We start from the raw sequence: 20,929 nt of genomic DNA on the forward strand, positions 1-20,929 counted from the left end.
TTGTGTAAGACAGGGTTGAGTTACCAGAACTGGTGCTGTTTGTTGTGTGTTACTCCTAGAATCTGTGGCTTTTGAATTAATGAAGACCACTTTGCTGTCTCTTTGAGAAAAGAGGACAGAATTCTACTGGGTCAATTTTTGTGTTTGGCCACTTGGTTTAACCCTTGTCTATTTTGTGACTTCATCGTGGAACAAGATAACTACAGTTGTTTAACCCCTGTCTGGGTTTGTGAATTCATTGTGGAAGAAAATAGCCACATTTTCTGTCTTTGAGAAGAGGGCAGATTCTTCGTGTGGAAATCATTTGAGAGTAAAAGAGGCCTGAAGATATATGTTTAAAAGTGCTTTATAATTATTTCTGAACTGAGAATTTAAGGCCTTCAAGCAAGACTAAAATGATGCTGAACTTTTAAAGAATGACTTTTCAGAGTGGGGCTTTGAATTACACACACACACACACACAAGTGCGCGCGCGTGCACACATACATATATATACACACACGCGCATGCACACATACATATATATACGCACGCACGCACACACACATACGTATATATACACATGCGTGCACACATACACATACGTATACACACACATATATATATATACACTCTCACACACACACACACACACACACACACACACACACACACACACACACACACACACACTTACATTTGGGTATAGTGAAGTTAAGTAAGAAATGTTATGTTATTAATAGTTTGGTAAATTTAAAATAATAGTTTTTATTATTGTCTGGTGAATTTTCCATTGCTGTTCCTGTGTTACTGCTAACAAAAACCCTTTAGTTCCATGCATAATTAAAAGAGTTGTTAGTGCGTAACGTCATTTAAGGTGGTATGTGAGTGGAAAGAAAAAGTTTGAAAGCCACTGAATTAGACTTATGCAACATTCACTCAATGAGCATTCCAAACAAGAAAAAGTTGAACTACCTTCCCTTGACATTATATCATCAAATCATCTTTTATCAGTACCTTGGGGATACACCAGAAACACAAAAAGTCCAACAGCATAAATACTGCATACACAGGGCTGGCACCACCATTAGGCCTAGGGCATAGACCTCTGAGAAGTGCTGTTGAAGAGAGATTCCAACAGCTCCAGCACCTCTGCATCACAAATTACGTGGTTCTGACTAATGCACTATAAGCACGCGCATTAGTCTGGCAAGGTGGAGGGAAGGTGTTATGGCACACGTCGAATGTCACATCAGGTATTGCACAATCCCCCCAACTACTCTGCTCAGCCTGGTCAACCACCCCACCCTCCATTCCCAACCCCACCCTCAGACATTCAGCTCCCCCAACCCGTGCTCAGCCTGGTCAGTACCTCCTTCCCCCCCCCTCCCCACCACTCAGCCTGGTCAGCATAGCCTGGTCAGCATACTCCTCTTCAGCCCCCCTGCCCCCGCTCAGCCCAGAGAGCACCCCCCCCCCCAACCCCCTCCTGCATTTAGCCCTGCCTTGGGCAAAAAATAGTTCGACATTGGTTCTGTGAGTACTGCAAGTGGAAGGCAGGTTATCCTCTGGAAAGTGACTCATCTCATGACACCCCAATGGGAATGAGTCTACTACCTCAGGAGTTTGTGGAGGTTTGGTATGACATTGAAAACCTTGGCAAACTTCTACAGATGTGTAGCGGAAAATGTGCTGACTGGCTGCATCATGGCCTGGTATAGGAGCACCAACACCTCTGAGAGGAAAACCCTGAAAAAGGTAGTGGATACCACCAAGTACATCACAGGCAGAACTCTCCCCACCATCGAGGAAATTTACATGGAACACTGCAGTCGGAGAGCATCAGCAATCATCAAGGATCCACATCACTCAGGACACACTCTGTTGGTGGTGATATGTAATTACACCACTAGGTCACCAGGGGCCATCCTGGTGACCTTGTATATAAAGCAGTCCAGAACTCGTCTAGCCTTCCAGATTCGTCTTGCAGAGAGACAAGACTTTGTAGTGTACATATTAATTTATTAAAGCTGTCTTATACTCACACTGCTGGTGTGGTTATTGTCAGTACACTGTTCTCACTGCTACCATCAGGAAAGAGGTAGAGATGCCACAAGTCTGGCATCACTAGGTTCATGAACAGTTGCTACCTCTCTATCATCAAACCCCTAAGCAATAAACTCAGTCAGAGTTTATTCTTACTTTGCACATAATTTATGACCAGATATTTTTTCTGCATTGTGCAGTTTGTTTACATTTCTCCCTTTTGTGTACGTCTCTTTTCTTGCGTATACTTTTGGCACTAATTAGAAATACTGCCTGGCCTGCAGGATAAAGAATCTCAGGTTTGTATGTGAAGTTGTGTATTTACTCTGAGAATTAAATTTTAACTTTGAACTTTAAGCTTTCCACCATCTTCAAGGCAAAAGTCAGGAGTATATGAAATACTAATCTCTTTCCTGGATGAATGCAGCTCCAAGTCCCAAGAAATATGACACCATCCAGGACAATGTGGTCTACTCAATTAGCAACCCAACGTTCAACTAAATATTCATTCCCTGCACCAGAGGCAGGCAGTGTGTGCCATCGGCAAAATACACTGCAAGTACTCACCCGGGTAGTTTCAACAGCACCCCCCCCCCACCCCCCGTACTGACAATAACCACACCAGCCATGCGAGTATAAGACAGCTTTAATAAACTAATATGTACACTAAGAGGTCCTGTCTCTCTGCAAGTCAAACCTGGAAGGCTACACTGTAGCTCTGAACTGCATTATATACAAGGTCACTGGGATGATCCCTGATGACCTAGTGGTGTAATTACATATCACCACACCCCCAAACCTTCGACCTCTACCAACAAAGAGGATCAGAAGTAGGTGCATTGATATGCCACTAATTGCAGATTTCTCCCCAAGTTGCACACCATCCTCACATTATTGCTGGGTCTAAATCTTGGAACTCTCAACTCAGTAACACTATAGGGGTATCCTTTCCAGGAAAAGAGCAATCATTCAAGAAGGTGGCTCACAATTAGGGATGGGAAATAAATGCTGGCCTTGCCAGTGATGCCCAGATCCTGAAAATGAATAAAGATCACTTTCAAAATGGCTTCCAAATCTAGATTGCTCGATGCTAACAAGACAGTGGGCTGTCCATAAGGCAGGAGGAGCGCAGATTATTATATTTGCATTAATGACATGGTGACTGGAAAAATGTGCTCTCACAATGGTATACCTTTGTCCCAGTTCTTCTCAGGCATAATTATTCATCAATAGCTTTAATCCATTTTTATTTATAACTTCCTTTCAAACCTCCCTATCGAGGGTTTTTCCATTTTAAATTTAAAATCTAATTTTTTTCACATTTTTAAATTTAAAATTAAAAAAAAATTAAATTTGACATTTAAACCTGCATGGTAACAGATCTGACACACGAGCCTGTGCCCCCATAAATACACCAATTGACCTACAATCTCCATAGGTTTTGAAAGGGTGGGAGGAAATCGGAACACCCGATGGAAACCCAAGCGATCATGGGTAGAACGTACAAACTCCTTACAGACAGCGCTGGTTTTGAACCCAGGTCACTGGCGCTGTAACATCATTGCACTGCTACACTAACTATGCCACCCATTATAGACCAGAGTGAGAATAACTCAGAATTAATCAACTTAGCTCTGAATGATAGCAGCCAAGAATTTCTGAGTCAATTGATGAAAACAAGTGTTTAACTACAGTGATACCTCGTTAGAACACGATTCGTTAATCTGCGGAATCGCTTATAGCGTGGATATCTGTGGACCCCAAACTTTACAAATAAGTTGATTAAAATTCAGAGTACCAATATTAAAAGAATGTGCTTGCTTTCTTTCATTGAAATTATTAGTTATAAGCCGCTTTCAGGTGGAATTGCCGGGAGAATGTGGCTGCAAGTGTCTGCGAATGGACGTTCAGGTGGCAGCGCTGAAGGCAGTGTTCGGCCACCTGAAAGGTCCGCAGCGGGGAGAGGTGCCATGGAGCAAATGCCGCCTCCTGAGTTGGGGCAGGGGCAGCCGCCTGACAGCCCCCTCCCCGTTGCCTAACAGCCCCCCTCCCCGCTGCCGACAGCCCCACCAGCACGGGACGTCAGGACTGGGGTGGCCAGAAGTCCCCGAAGTTCTGTGCTGGCTGCCTCAGCCCCGTAGTCCTGCGCCAGCCACTCCAGCTCTGTCGTCACGTGCTGGGGGGCTGTCGGCAATGGGGGGGGGCTGTCAGCAGTGTGGAGGGCGTCTGTCAGGCAGTGGGGAGGGCGGCTGTCAGGCAGCGGGGATGGGGGCTGTCGGCAGCGGGGGTGAGTGGTGGCTATTTGGGTTTGATTATCCGTGGGCACTCTGACGTACAGTATATGCATCTGTTCTGCGACTCGGCTGTAATGCGGTATGAAATTTTGGACCCCAACTACTGCGTTCTAACGAGATTTTACTGTAGTTTCTTTATCAGTCTATTGCTCAAGTTAGAGAAGGTACAGTGGTGCAGCTACGTCAAAGCTCAAGGGACCTGCATTGATCCTAACCTCTGGTGCTGTCTAAGTGGAATTTGAACATTCTCCTTGTGAATGTGTGGGTTTCTCTTGGATGGTCCAGTTCCCTCCCACATCTCAAAGGTGGTTGCTAGCCACTGTAAATTGCCCCTGAAGTATTGGTGAATGGTTGCTCAGATTTCAGAGTTTCAGATTTTAGATTTATTGTCAGAGTACATACATGACATCACATACAACCCTGAGATTCCTTTTCCTGCAGTCCAGGCAGAATTATCACTTATTGGTGGTGCAAAAAAAATTGTACTCAATGTACACATGCAAACAAATAAAGAAACATGAATAAACTGACTGCAATGCAAAGAGGAAAACAAATCAATATAAAATGTAGAGGTAAGGGTCCTTAAATGAGTCCCTGATTGAGTTTGTTGTTGAGGAGTCTGATGGTGGAGGGGTAGCAGCTGTTCCTGAACCTGGTGGTGTGAGTCTTGTGGCACCGATACCTCTTTCCTGATGGTAGCAGCGAGGACAGAGCATGTGCTGGGTGGTATGGATCCTTGATGATCACTGCTGCTCTCCCACGGCTGTGTTCCCTGTAGATGTCCTCGATAATGGGGAGAGTTTTGCCTGTGATGTCCTGGGCTGTGTCCACTACCTTCAGCAGGGTTTTAAGCTCAGAGATATTCATGTCTCTATAGCAGACTGGGATGCAGCTGGTCAGCACACTTTCCACTATTCATCTGTAGAAATTTGCTGATGGCAATATGGGGAAATTAGGTTACAGGGATAATCAGGAATGTGAATGCTCTTTTAATCAGCATGGTTTCAAAGGGCTGAAGGGAGATACAGAGTATGCTAGAGCCATGCTGATTGACCAGGCTGATCCCTGTGGTGCACACACACTTCGAGCATGATATTGTTGCATGAAGGTGTGATTTTAACCATTAAACTGAAGATGGTTATGGTGTTGAAAAATCCAAGCATTATTTCTCTCTTCCCAAGTTCAACCACCAACCCTGCTTGTTCTGTTGCATTTAGTTCCCAGTCAGTTTTGCACTGAAACTACACTTTTTTTTTTATCTCCAGGGGATCGACTAAAAGATAATGGCTGAGAAATGAATGAGCTCCAGAAATAAAGAGTGTCGTAGGGAAAATTACTATACCATGTGGCTCTTAGGCTCTAAGTTGGTGGTACACATATTAAATAGTTAAATGTATAATTTACCTAGGGACGTTTTCTAAGCCATTGGTCTTGTTTATTAAGGTCGGAATCAAAAATATTTTCCAATTGCAGAGTAAGTTGTATCCTTTAGCGATCGCTTTCCAACCAGCTGCCTGTATTTTAATCTGTCGACGTGGATAAGTCAGTCAATTTTGAAACAACCTGGTTACCATTCTCACCAAATTGAGGCACTTTCTGTGATGGGCAGCTGATTTGCAACAATGACTTGCATGTTGGCATCAAGTTGAAAATATACCCTGGTATGGTAGATCAGCAGGCATAAAACAGACCTCTACTCTGATAACTGACAAAAGAGAGGTTCCTGTTAGTTGGTCTGGACTTCGCTCCCAGCTAGTCTTCAGTATTTATTCTGTCGCCTTCCTGTCCTTTGCCCTATTCCTTGAAGAAGGGCTCAGGAAACATCAGTAATATACTGCGTCTTTACCTCTTATGGCTGCTGTGAGATCAGCTGAGTTCCTGCAGCATTTCTGTGCGTTTTTCCTACTGTTCCTGGGCACTCACTGAAGTGGTGTGATTGTGCCTTTATATTCAAGAGTTTACCTGATATCCAACTGGAATAAATGATAGGACATTATGATATGATGTTTCCTAACAGAGATGGTAACTAAGCTTCATGTGCACTTCTCCTGTCTACTGGCAGTGGACCAGCGAGGGGCTCAGTGGCTGAAGGACCCAAACAGGCATCAGGTTGATGGCGACGTGGTCGAAGAACCCACCCAGGCTGCGGGCTGCTGTGACTGGCTCATGGGAACCAGGTATCAGAACCGGGATTCGAGAGGGTGCTGAAAGCAAGAAGGGTCTTGGGTGCTGAAGGATTCGAGATCATCTTGGAAGTTTGAAGCTGGAGCTCAGGTTGCTGATGGTTTGAACTGGAGTCTTTGCGACTGCAGGGGCTGCGAGGACACGAGAGGTGAATCTACGGACACTGTGTCTCTGAAGGGACTCACTTTTGTTTCTCTTTCTCTGATTATTATCGGTGCCAGGCAATGCTTACAGTAGACAAGACTTGAAGTATATCATGTATATTACAATTTTAATATATTATTACATGTCTGTGACTTTGGTCTCAGGAAAGTACCAAAAGAATAACTCGCTTGTGGCAGCCAAGTGTTCATAGAGACATCTTGATCCTTCAATGTCATTGTGAAGCAGAATTCATAAAGCTTTGGGTTGTTAACCCACTAATAGGGAATGTGAGCTGGATTTAGACCATTGTGAGACAGGTTAGTCTTACCTTACTGATGATGTGTTGTTGCAGTAGTAATCCTGCTCAGTAAGAGTGGAAACACAGGTTCAGACATTTGGTGTTTGCGCTTGGTTGGGGAGCTACCATCCACTGGATTAAATTTAATTTAAATTTAGTTATACAGCATGGTAACATGTTCTTTTGGCCCACGAGCCCATGCTACCCAATTACATCTAAGGGTGGGAAAAAACCGGAGCACCTGCAGGAAACCTAGGTAGACCCAGGGAAAACCTACATACTCCATACAGGCAGTGCCCGATTCTAACCCCAGTCACTGACATTGTAACAGTGTGGTGCGCTGTTAGCCAGAATCAGACACACACAAGGTAAAGACTGTACAATCTTTACCATTTAATCCACAAAGACTTCCACAGAGCCAGACTGGCTGCGGCTGCAGCAACTCTGAGTGAGGCCTCGGGAGGACGGCGTAGGCTTATATCCCCAAGGGTGATTGACACCTGACCGGGTGGGGCTTGATCCATTCAGGCCGACTGATTCATAGCCAGCCAGGTGTTGTCCTGTCCCCTTAAACTCCTGCGTACAGAGGTTGCCCCCTGCAGTAGGCCGGTGGTGTACCACCACAAACAGCATGGCATTAACCGCTATGACTAAATGCATCTAAGTCAGAATCAAGCCTACATGTGAAGATCAACTAGTGCCAAGGTGTCAATAGCCTGGAATAACCAACCCACGGGGTTGGCGAGAAGTGCCGACCGCTACCTGCTTTGGTGACGGACGTGAGAGTTCAGCTCTTCACCTGGATAGCATACTGCCAATTCTTGGCAACGTGGTGTTAAAGTATTCTCATACAACCTAATTCTGGCTCGGGATTTCATAAGTAGCAGAGCAGTTCTCCCTCGAGCCCAAGTTTTGTGGGCAGCACGATTAACATTAACATTAGCAGAGTCTGTGTGGGTTTCCTCCAGATTCTCTGGTTTCCTCCCACCCTTAAAAGACAACGGAGGTTGGAGGTTATATGGTGTAATTGGGGGGACATGAGCTCATGGGCCAGAGGGGCCTGTGTAATTTAAAATTTATAAATAAAAGGAACCTTTGAACCTTTTCTAAAGCACAGATTTGATTAACTCTTTAGTAGATGTCATCAATAAAGATGGTTAGTTTATTTTTTTAACTTAACAGATTAAATAATGCTGAATTTCAATTTCTTGTATAATGTTTCACTCAATAAGCTAAAAGCATGTCACACTACCACTTACTGATTAAAAGTCATTGTCCTGAAATATTTATCTCTGTTTCCCTCTCCATAGGTGCTGCATAATGAGTTATGTCCAGCCTTCTCCAGTTTTATTCACACTATCAATTACAGCATCTCAATAATATTTCTAGTGAGGCTATTTCCCCTGAATGGGGCTGAATTTCTGCTAAATTTTGAAGGACATGTTCTTTCTTGGTCTCTCTTACCAGTCTTTGGGGATTGAGGTCTGATCTTGTGCTTTTGTTTCAACCTGAAAAGGATTTTAATAATTTGAGAAGAGATGATAGTTTCCTATCATATACAAAAGTACAATGCATAGAAGCAATGAAATTCTAACTTGCTGATTTCCACTGGAACAAAGAACACACATAGGCACAAACAATAAATTAAGTGAACACAATAAGTGATGAGAGAGAAAAAGATAATAAATATAAAAGGATAATGCAATAATGCAGACAGATCTTTGGTAATTTGTGTTATAGTTAGATGTGAGGGTAGTACAGGGAGACTAGTAACTGTAAAAAAAACCATTCTGTTCTTGAACTTAGAGGAGCTGGTCTTCAGATTTCCAGACTTTCTGCCTGAAGGTAGCAGCGAGAAGAAAGTGAAACTCGGGGATGGGGATCCTTGATGATGTTGGCAGCTTTCCTGAAGCAGTGCCTATGGCTTCAGTGGATGGGAGTTGTGTGCCCTTGATGGACCTTGTTTGGTTTGTCACTCTCTGCGGCCTTCTGTGTTCCTGGGCACTCGAGTTTTCATTCAATATGTTTCTTTGAGGATGTCCTACATTTTCAGAGTTCAGAGAATTAGAGGCGACCTCATAAAAGTATTCTGAATGAGGAGGTCTGTGTATTTAAGGCAGATAGGTATCTGAATAGTCATGGTATCAAAGATTACGGGGAGAAGGCAGAAGAGTGGGACTGAATGGAAGATTAGATCAGCTCATGATGGAATGGCGAGTGGACTTGACAGACCAAATGGCCTACTTATGCCCCTTATATCTTATGGTCTTAAGGTCTAATTCAGTGTTAAAAGATACTTACCTAGAAATATCATTTCATTCTTTTTGCCCAAAGTTTCCATATTGGGCAAAAATAATGAAACTTGGATTTTCAGCCCATAAATAATGGAACCCAAGCAGAAATATCTCTTTCTGTAACAGAAGGAGTACAGTGGGAGAGTTACCAGCCTCTGTGTGTGTTAGCTTCCTAGTTTGAAAGAATCAGAACTGAAACAACCATCCAAGTACCAACGTGTACTTTATCTTTTGTGGAACTTGAACCATGCCTGGTGTTATAAAAGAGCAAGGCGAGAAGATGAGCAGTGTGGAAACAAGCTTCGCTTTGCCAGCACTAACTAAATTGCTGTCTTTCCGTAGCCTTAACACCACTGACTAAAATTGGAAGCAAACCACATTTCACTGCATCCTTCAGCGTCCAGCTTCTCTCCTGGCATCCAGCAAGGTTTCACACTAAACAACCCCTTGGCACTGCAACTGTCATCACTGCCTCGTGCGTGTGAGAGATCTAAGTCAGTGTGCTTACTGGTGACAATGAGAGAAACAACAGAGGGAAACAGCAATGATTGAGGAAGGAGAAATGGGCAGAAGTTACAAGGGAAAACAAGAGAGAAACCAGAAACAGCATTGATGGACAAGGAAAGAAAAAGGAAGTAGGAGGTAGATATAAATTAGGAGCAGAAGTACCACTCAAACTCAGCTCTGGGTAATCTTTCATCCCTTGGGTGAAAGAAAGCAACATGACTGAGGAATCAAAGGAGTAGGAAAAAGCAGAACAAAAGAACAGAGGAGTGATTGCATATAAGGAACATTCCTCTATTCCTTACCAGTTTTTTAAAAATTACTCCACCTTTCTATTTTTCTCTCTTGATGAATGACTTCACATTCTTCCATTTAATATTTGTCTGGCCAGGTCTTTGCTTATCCTGTCAATATCCCCTGAAGCCTCTCTATATTCTCATTACAACCTGCATTACCACTAGTTCAGTCTTATCAGCAAATGTGGATATGCTACATTTAATCTCCTCCCACAGATTACCAATATACATTGTGAACAGCTGGGTATTCCAGCACCATTCCTTGCAGCACCCCACTCACCACAGATTCCAAACCCAAAAATTCTCCTTTTCTTTGTTTGCAGGCCATTAACCAATCCATGCCAATATCATTTTTATTAGTAATTATATTCAATTATTTTTACATGGCACCTTACCAAAGTTCTTTTGAAAGTCCAAATACATGATATCAATCTTTCACCCATATCTATTCATTGAGGTGAAACCTCAATAAACTCCCAATAGATTGGTCAAACATAATTCCAACTCATAAATCCAAGTTGACTCTACTCAAGCCTGTTATTAATTTACAACTGGCTTGTTACCCTGTGTATAAGTGTGTGTGTGTGCATGTTTATGTGTATCTTTGTGTGTGTGCATGTTTATGTGTATCTTTGTGTGTATGCATGTATCTTTCTGTGTTTGTGTGCGTGTGTCTGTGTTTACCTATGTGTGTGTTTGTGTGTTTCTGTATGTGAGTGTTTGTGTTTTAGTATGTGTATAGATCCAGGTGCGGCTTTCGCGCAAACAGAGGAACTACTGACATGGTCTTTGCCCTCAGACAGCTCCAAGAAAAGTGCAGAGAACAAAACAAAGGACTCTACATCACCTTTGTTGACCTCACCAAAGCCTTCGACACCGTGAGCAGGAAAGGGCTTCAACGCTCGTGTCGGCAAAGACTCAGAAACCTGGCCAGGAATCCTGGGCAAGCATGGCGTCGGCAAGTGCAACGACAATGGGCGCCTCCTGTTGGAGCTCTGCGCAGAACAGCGGCTTGTCATTACAAACACCCTTTTTCAGCAGAGGGGCAGCCTTAAGACCACCTGGATGCATCCCCGATCCAAACACTGGCACCTCCTGGACTACATCCTGGTGCGAGAAAGTGACAAACGAGATGTGCTCCACACCAGGGTCATGCCTAGCGCGGAATGCCACACTGACCACCGGCTGGTTCGCTGCAAGCTCAACCTTCACTTCAAGCCAAAGCCCAGGAACAATAAAGCCCCCAGAAAGAGGTTCAATGTTGGAAACCTGCAGTCAGACGAAGCGAGAGGAAACTTCCAGGCAAACCTCAAAGCAAAGCTCGACGATGCAACCCGCCTCACGGACCCGTCCCCTGAAACCCTCTGGGATCAGTTGAAGACTACCATACTGCAATCCACTGAAGAGGTACTGGGCTTCTCCTCCAGGAAAAACAAGGACTGGTTTGACGAAAACAGCCAGGAAATCCAGGAGCTGCTGGCAAAGAAGCGAGCTGCCCACCAGGCTCACCTTACAAAGCCGTCCTGTCCAGAGAAGAAACAAGCCTTCCGTCGTGCATGCAGCCATCTTCAGCGCAAACTCCGGGAGATCCAAAATGAGTGGTGGACTAGCCTCGCCAAACGAACCCAGCTCAGCGCGGACATTGGCGACTTCAGGGGTTTCTACGAGGCTCTAAAGGCTGTGTACGGCCCCTCACCCCAAGTCCAAAGCCCGCTGCGCAGCTCAGACGGCAAAGTCCTCCTCAGCGACAAGATCTCCATCCTCAACCGATGGTCAGAACACTTCCAATCTCTTTTCAGTGCCAACCGCTCAGTCCAAGATTCCGCCCTGCTCCAGCTCCCTCAACAGCCCCTAAGGCTAGAGCTGGATGAGGTTCCCACCCTGGATGAGACATATAAGGCAATCGAACAACTGAAAAGTGGCAAAGCAGCAGGTATGGATGGAATCCCCCCAGAAGTCTGGAAGGCTGGCGGCAAAACTCTGCATGCCAAACTGCATGAGTTTTTCAAGCTTTGTTGGGACCAAGGTAAACTGCCTCAGGATCTTCGTGATGCCACCATCATCACCCTGTACAAAAACAAAGGCGAGAAATCAGACTGCTCAAACTACAAGGGAATCACTTTGCTCTCCATTGCAGGCAAAATCTTCGCTAGGATTCTACTAAATAGAATAATACCTAGTGTCGCCGAGAATATTCTCCCAGAATCACAGTGCGGCTTTCGCGCAAACAGAGGAACTACTGACATGGTCTTTGCCCTCAGACAGCTCCAAGAAAAGTGCAGAGAACAAAACAAAGGACTCTACATCACCTTTGTTGACCTCACCAAAGCCTTCGACACCGTGAGCAGGAAAGGGCTTTGGCAAATACTAGAGCGCATCGGATGTCCCCCAAAGTTCCTCAACATGATTATCCAACTGCACGAAAACCAACAAGGTCGGGTCAGATACAGCAATGAGCTCTCTGAACCCTTCTCCATTAACAATGGCGTGAAGCAAGGCTGTGTTCTCGCACCAACCCTCTTTTCAATCTTCTTCAGCATGATGCTGAACCAAGCCATGAAAGACCCCAACAATGAAGACGCTGTTTACATCCGGTACCGCACGGATGGCAGTTTCTTCAATCTGAGGCGCCTGCAAGCTCACACCAAGACACAAGAGAAACTTGTCCGTGAACTACTCTTTGCAGACGATGCCGCTTTAGTTGCCCATTCAGAGCCAGCTCTTCAGCGCTTGACGTCCTGCTTTGCGGAAACTGCCAAAATGTTTGGCCTGGAAGTCAGCCTGAAGAAAACTGAGGTCCTCCATCAGCCAGCTCCCCACCATGATTACCAGTCCCCCCACATCTCCATCGGGCACACAAAACTCAAAACGGTCAACCAGTTTACCTATCTCGGCTGCACCATTTCATCAGATGCAAGGATCGACAATGAGATAGACAACAGACTCGCCAAGGCAAATAGCGCCTTTGGAAGACTACACAAAAGAGTCTGGAAAAACAACCAACTGAAAAACCTCACAAAGATAAGCGTATACAGAGCCGTTGTCATACCCACACTCCTGTTCGGCTCCGAATCATGGGTCCTCTACCGGCACCACCTACGGCTCCTAGAACGCTTCCACCAGCGTTGTCTCCGCTCCATCCTCAACATCCATTGGAGCGCTTACATCCCTAACGTCGAAGTACTCGAGATGGCAGAGGTCGACAGCATCGAGTCCACGCTGCTGAAGATCCAGCTGCGCTGGATGGGTCACGTCTCCAGAATGGAGGACCATCGCCTTCCCAAGATCGTGTTATATGGCGAGCTCTCCACTGGCCACCGTGACAGAGGTGCACCAAAGAAAAGGTACAAGGATTGCCTAAAGAAATCTCTTGGTGCCTGCCACATTGACCACCGCCAGTGGGCTGATAACGCCTCAAACCGTGCATCTTGGCGCCTCACAGTTTGGCGGGCAGCAACCTCCTTTGAAGAAGACCGCAGAGCCCACCTCACTGACAAAAGGCAAAGGAGGAAAAACCCAACACCCAACCCCAACCAACCAATTTTCCCCTGCAGCCGCTGAAACCGTGTCTGCCTGTCCCGCATCGGACTTGTCAGCCACAAACGAGCCTGCAGCTGACGTGGACTTTTTACCCCCTCCATAAATCTTCGTCCGCGAATCCAAGCCAAAGAAAGAAGATCCAGGTGCACTGGGTGGGTCACATCTCCAGAATGGAGGACCATCGCCTTCCCAAGATCGTGTTCTATGGCGAGCTCTCCACTGGCCACCGAAACAGAGGTGCACCAAAGAAAAGGTACAAGGACTGCCTAAAGTAATCTCTTGGTGCCTGCCACATTGACCACCGCCAGTGGGCTGATATCGCCTCAAACCATGCATCTTGGCGCCTCACAGTTTGGCGGGCAGCAACCTCCTTTGAAGAAGACCGCAGAGCCCACCTCACTGACAAAAGGCAAAGGAGGAAAAACCCAACACCCAACCCCATCCAATCAATTTTCCCCTGCAACCGCTGCAACCGTGTCTGCCTGTCCCGCATCGGACTTGTCAGCCACAAACGAGCCTGCAGCTGACGTGGACATTTACCCCCTCCATAAATCTTCGTCTGCGAAGCCAAGCCAAAGAAGAAGAAAGAAAAGAATTTGTTTGTGTGCATGTATGTGTATGCTTGGGTGTATGTGTATATTTGTGTTTGCATGTGTGCATATGTGTTTATATATGTGTTTGTGTTTGTGTGTATGTGCGCGTGTGTTTGTGTGTTTATGTGTGTTTGAGTGTGTGTGCTTTTCATGTAAGAGTGCCTTGTTATATTCCCTTGTACTCCACATAACAAGGCTAACTTTCCATTAGCCTTTTGGTTTCTTTGCTACATCTGTCCCTTTCATTTTACTGATTTCTGATCCACGTGCCCTAAGCCTCTTTATTCTCTGTTGTTTCCAGCTTTTCACTCCTTTCTGATCTCAATGGATGATCTCGTACTTGCCCACCTTGAAACTGTTTGCCCTTATTTTGTCCAATCACTTAATTTATAAACTGTTCCTCATAAATACCTCCACCTTTTCTACTTACAATGTCACCTACCATTAGATTATGGGCTTTCTCTCCCATGGGCAAACTGTTTATAAATAGACTTAATCAGACAGATCTCTAAATCAAAGCTGGTAATCACATTAAAAATGATTAGGCTCGATTTTCCACCCATTGACCAAGAAAAATAAACTTGCATGCAAGACACAAGATCATAGATCTGCTAAACATCATTTAATAAATAATTAGCCCAGCTGTACCTAGCCTGCTAAGTGATGATATTTACAGTCCAATCCACACGATCTGGCTTTATCAGTGTGGTACCATGAAATGTGGTCCAATTTAGGGAATGTTCTCTGGTGCCAAGAAGCAGAGGAAACATGGCGAATGCCACGTGTATTTTTTTGGATCCTATAGAATCATCAGTGTAGTGCAATATAGTCTTCATCTCTTCAGCTGTTCTTTGTTCGTCCCTTGGAATATGCAACTAATATGAAGATTTCCTGCTTTTTAAACATTTGGTCTCGGAAAGAAATTAGAGATTTCGAAGACTGATACAAAGGAAGAAATATGTCATTTGAACAATTAAAAATAAATATGGGATACAAAATAATACATTTTTAAGGGCTTACATTGGCAATGTTATTACCAAAATATGGTGACGTGGAAATGCTGATTCGCAATAGACATATAAAAAAATGTATTTCAGCTATGGACACTTTATTGCAGAAGGAAACTTTCAAACAGGGGATATATTGGTCCAGACAGTGATGGGAGATGGATTTTAATATTAATATTGATGAACAAAATTGGTCAGAGTTACGTTGAGATAGTATGTCAAACACTATAAATGTTAGATGAAGATTAGTTCAATATAATTTTTTACATCTCACAGCACAGAAGTTAAATAGATTGAAATCAGATTTATCAGACCATTATTTTAGATGTGGCCAGAAGAGAGGTACTTTTTAACATTCTATTTGGTCCTGTCCTAAAGTGAGACCCTTTTGGATAAATTTGGCATTTTTTTTTAAAGAACATGTAACAGGAATTAAATTCCCACAAAACCCAATGTTAGATTTATTAGGTAATATTGAAGGGTTAAGACCAAAATTGAAAATATCTATATATTAAAAAGAAATTGTAAAGATTGTGTTGGCAGTAGCAAGAAAATGTATAGGAGTAACATGGAAATCAGACACCCATTTAGGTCGGGAGCAATGGAACGCAGAAATGCATAGTTGCATTCCTCTTGTGAAGATCATTTATAATCTGAGAAATAAATATGATGTCTTTTTTGAAAATTTGGTGCCCATATTTACAAATTGCAGGAATTAATTTTTTTTGAAATCTCATTATCCTCCCTCCATGAAGTATTAAAAGATACAAATGGCCAGAGCTGTGTGGTGAGGGGTATCATCTGGCAACCAGTTTCTATCCTTGTTTTACTTACTTTTCCCTAATTCTCTTTTTGTATGCTTTTTCTTATTCCTTTCTTTTCTTGGGGTTTTGTTAAGGGGGGAAGGGGTTAGGAGGTTGGACTTGATATTTGATTATTGTATTGTATATTTGGCTATGATTACATGTATGGAAATGTTTTAAAAATAAAATTTTTAAAAAGATTTCCTGCTTCTGAATTGAATGACCATAAGTGGAAGAGCCTTTGGACCCTTCATGAGTCCAAGTGAAGGATTCCAGCCCACAACATTGGCCATCCACTGATGCTGCTCGACTCGCTGAGGTCCTCCAGCAGATTGCATTTAGATTCAGATTCCAGTATCTGCATCTCTTGTGTATCTCCAAAATTGAACTCTACTTCTGAAATCTGGAATGAATTTAGTAAATCCACCAGGGTCCATGTTACGGTTTCCATGATGGTGGTATTTACCTGATAGTATTGATGCTGAACACTTCATATCAGTCCCATCTCAGTTGCATGAGACTCGATAAATTCTTGGGCCTTTGCTCTCCCTGGACTAAATTTAATTCCCACTTTTCATTCCCCTACATCAAAACTATTGTCTGCCTTTGTGCTGTTTAACCACATCAGTGCCAAATGAGACATTACATCTGCAAGGTGGCTTTAGTGGACTGAGAAACTTAAATGCATGAAATACACATGGCAAAATGGGACTGTGAGAGAGCCTGTTTGTCATTTGAGCAAGACTGTTGTGTGTTCTGAATGATGAATGAGCAGCCAGAGGAAGCTGTAGAGGCATGCACCACATTTAAAAGATATTTAGACAAGTACATGGACTGGGAAGGATCAGAGCAATATTGCCAAACATAGGAAAATGGGATTAGCTCAGATAGGCAAGTTGGTCAGAAGGATGAGTTGGCTCATGGCTCAATGACACTACAGCTCTAAGGGCTGTGCTATTTGATAGCATGCCTGCGCCTCTTAATGGGAGAGCCACTGTGTAGCAGGGGGTGAAATTATGGTCTTTAAACAGGAGCCGAAGGGGAAATGTTTAGGTGACCCTGTGTGAGGACAGCCCTGCTGCACGGTCAGAGACCCCCCTGACCTGCGGAAGATATGGAGGAGAGAGAAACATCAAGATCCAAGGTAACTGGTAACTAGAGAAGTGAATGGTTGGAGAACTGCCTATCATGCCTGAAGTTTAGGAAAAAGCTCGGTACCCTCAGGCATGTGCTTCTGCTTTGTATAACTATCAACAATGGTCAACTGCCAATACTCCGTTCCCTTGCCCCACCACACAACCAAACGTATTGTTAACAAACATTCCTCACACTTTGTATGTACTTCCAGATGTTCACTTGTGGCAGGAACATTTTTTATTTCTTTGGTTTTTTTGCAGTTGGGCAACACTGGTAAAATTACACCTCCCTTACTGCCCTTGTTGCAGTACTTCTGCAGAAAATACTCCCACAGCACCATTGGGTAGGGAGTTCTAGGATTTAGACCGAGAAACAACGAAGAAGCAGCCTGGCGTGCAACTTGGCGAGGAGACTGGAGGTGACAGTACTCCCCTGTACCTGTTGTCGTGATCCTCCTTGCTAGTTTTGGGCACCTACACATTGCCACACACATATACCACTCTTCCATGTCTCTCGCTATGCAATTGCCACCTGTGACAACACTATTGTGGAGAGGGGGAGACAGGGAAATGTGTCCTAACTTCATTGATTTAGCCAGATAGAGGAAAAGTGCTTTCATTGGCATGGCCACCATCTGACTTTTGGTCATCAGATGGTTAGAAATTACTGAAAAGGTCAATGCGCTCATAGTTAATCCTTTTCCTCATATCTCTGATTTATATCCATGAGATGGTTTAAATTCGCACCTCTTCAGTGCCCCTTCCCTCACAGAAACAATACTCACTGATAAGTCCCATTTCAGAGTCCAAAGGAACACCAGCCACAGATCCACAGGAATCAGGAGAAGAAACCCCTTTTGGAGCATCTGATGATCTGGTACTCCCACGTACCTGTTTGAGCCCTGGCACACCTTTACGACATTGGATCAGCACAGGGAGAATTGTCAGGGATGACCAGAAGAAGATTCATGTGTTTCTTTCCTAGAGGCCAAGGTCATATTCCAGTTCTTTTCCAGGGCCTCAGATGAGGAAGTGAAATGAGCATGAATAAAACCTGTGCCAAGTGATTGGGAATGAAAGTGCGTCTCTCTTCAACCTTGCACAAGGGTATTCATGGATTATAGTCCCTTTGCTTTCCAATAATGGTGGTGGTCAGCAATAGAATAATTGGGCCTAACCACAGTGGAGCATATAATACCTGCACTGCAGCATTCTTTTCTTCTTTGGCTTGGCTTCGCGGACAAAGATTTATGGAGGGGGTAAATGTCCACGTCAGCTGCAGGCTCGTTTGTGGCTGACAAGTCCGATGCGGGACAGGCAGACACGGTTGCAGCGGTTGCAGGGGAAAATTGGTTGGTTGGGGTTGGGTGTTGGGTTTTTCCTCCTTTGCCTTTACTATGCCACTAAACATAGGTGATGTGGTTGAAGCTCTGCTATCTGAACTCAATATGGCCTTAGCCCTGCATTCCAATGTGTGAAGGATCTTTAGAGGAAACATGAATTACTGCCACATGAGACCCTCCATTTGAATGAGAACATTCATGCTTCTCCCAATGGTAATCTGACCAGCTTTCACTCTGGACTGAGACAGCCGCCCCAGGTTGTTGCCAGTATAGTGAAACCTTGCAGTCTAAAGTCAGGGTCTCCAAGCCAGGACTGCTTCACATGTTCTTCAGGGTCATTTGTGACCAAATAGGTGACCAATCCCATCCATCAGCTTGGCTGCAGTTATTGATGAGGTGCTGAAATTGGATCAGGCATAGAAGTGAAGAAGAAAGGCACAAAGGGGATTCGCAAAGCTGACTATTTAAAAATTGTGGTCTTCATTATATAAAATACCCACATATGGATTTGCATAATTATGGCCCCTATAATATAAGCAGATAGGGACGCTGAAGTGATCAGTGACAGAGGGATAGAAATTTGGGAACTGTGCCATTATAGAAATTTAGGTTTATTTCTATCCATTATCATTCTCAATGAATGGCATAATTGGGAGATCAACTTGTTATTGGCTGGTCAAGGTGGTGAGGGGACAACTTGTGAGGTGGGAACTCCAGCATTGTTGTTTTGTGGGCAACTTCAACATTGTTAATAACATAAGAAACAGGAACAGGAGATGGCCCATCAATCCTGCTCTGCCATTCAACAAGATCAGAGCTAATCCAATCTTGGCCTCGACACTCTCTCCACATGTCCTTTTTCTCCCTTGTGGTTCAAATATCTGTCCCTCTCCACCCTTGAACATATTCAATGCTTCTATCTCTACATCTCTCTGGATTAGAACATTCTAAGGGTTCAAAGTTCAGATTTATTGTCAGAGTACATACATGAAATCACATGCAACCATAAGATTCTATTTCCTGTGGGCCAAGCAAAATTTGTACTTATCGGGAGTGCAAAAAAAAACTATACTCTAGAACAGATACGTATGCAAAAGTGAGAAATGTATACAAGATGGAAGTGCAAACAAACTGCAATGCAGAAAATAAATCTTCAATAATAAATAATGTGCAAAGTAAGCGTCCTTACATGAGTCTCTGATTGAGTTTGTTGTTTAGGAACCTCTACAAACAAACTCTGCTTCAACTGAAACCTCCAGCAAAGTAACTGATGCTATTGTGCAGCAACATGATTTATTTCAATAGACAATAGACAATAGGAGCTGGAGTAGGCCATTTGGCCCGTCGGGCCAGCACTGCCATTTTAGATCATGGCTGATCATTACCATCAGTACCCCTTTCCAGCCTTATCCCCATAACCCTTAACTCCGTTACCCACAAGAGTCTTATCTAACTCTCTTTTGAACATAGTCAGCGAATCCGCCTCTACCACCCTCTGTGGCAGAGCATTCCACAGATTCACACTTCTCTGGGTAAAAAAAATGCTTTCTCATCTCCGTCCTAAAGGGCCTACCCTGTATTCTTAAACTATGCCCTCTAGTCCTCGTCTCCCCCATAATTGGGAACAAGTAATCAGACTTCACCTTGTCTATCCCCCTGATGATTTTGTATACCTCGTCCGAATTTCCTACGTATGACCCCACTATGTATCAGATGCACCACCTGTGGCACAACTCAAGTCAAATATATGCTGCGTGACAACTATTAACAGCCCTGTTCTGCAGATTTCATGGAATTGTGCAATCATATCTTTCAATTCTGCTGAGATTCATTATAATCTACCAATCATAATTTACGATCGATTTTACCAAAAAATTGAATAATTAAGTCAAATTCTGACCAAACTGGAATGTAATTGTTTCTATCTGGAGAAATCATTGTAGCTAAGTGCATTCTTATTGATATGCTATTAAAAATCATAAAGATTTATTGCAGAATGATCCATTTTTTTCCTCGCAGCTGATGTTTGAGGCTGGCTTTCCCTTGCAGAGCTGGAGAAATGCTGCACAGTTAGAAGTTTCAAAAAGCCGGTTTCCCACTGAGTGAATTGCAAGAAAAAAAGGAACAATTTTGTTAGGTCCTGGTGACCTTTATCTTAAATCAATGTGACTGAAACAGTCTTTCTGGGCAATAACTATTTGCTGATTGCAAGTGAATGCTGAGTGTGAAATGCCTGCCACATTTATTGTATGACTAACAATAGTGACTAAACTTCAAAATGATGGCTATGGTTGCTAAGTGCTACTGAACATCTTATGGTCACAAAAAGAATTATATAAATGTTAGTCCTTTTTCTTTTCCTTTCTCTCCTGTAGACACTGCAGGAGGACACAGCGAGGGGACTGTTTGATGAGAGTGTGGCAGACCATGTGTCACTGGGCTATTTGCCTGTGCAGGACGTCACAATT

The 20,929-nt window shown here is 43.8% G+C and overlaps 1 long non-coding RNA gene across 2 annotated transcripts in view; it reads right to left on the bottom strand.

Moving 5' to 3' along the window:
• Positions 1-8,172: 8,172 nt before the first annotated feature.
• Positions 8,173-20,929, bottom strand: part of LOC138759976 (uncharacterized) — an 87,556-nt gene continuing 74,799 nt past the window's right edge. For both annotated transcript variants that reach the window (XR_011355288.1, XR_011355289.1), the window contains exon 5: positions 8,173-8,453. This is a non-coding gene — a long non-coding RNA (uncharacterized lncRNA). The remainder of the gene's footprint in view (positions 8,454-20,929) is intronic.

This window comes from Narcine bancroftii, chromosome 4, assembly GCF_036971445.1.
Source record: "Narcine bancroftii isolate sNarBan1 chromosome 4, sNarBan1.hap1, whole genome shotgun sequence".
Taxonomy (NCBI): Eukaryota; Metazoa; Chordata; class Chondrichthyes; order Torpediniformes; family Narcinidae; genus Narcine; species Narcine bancroftii.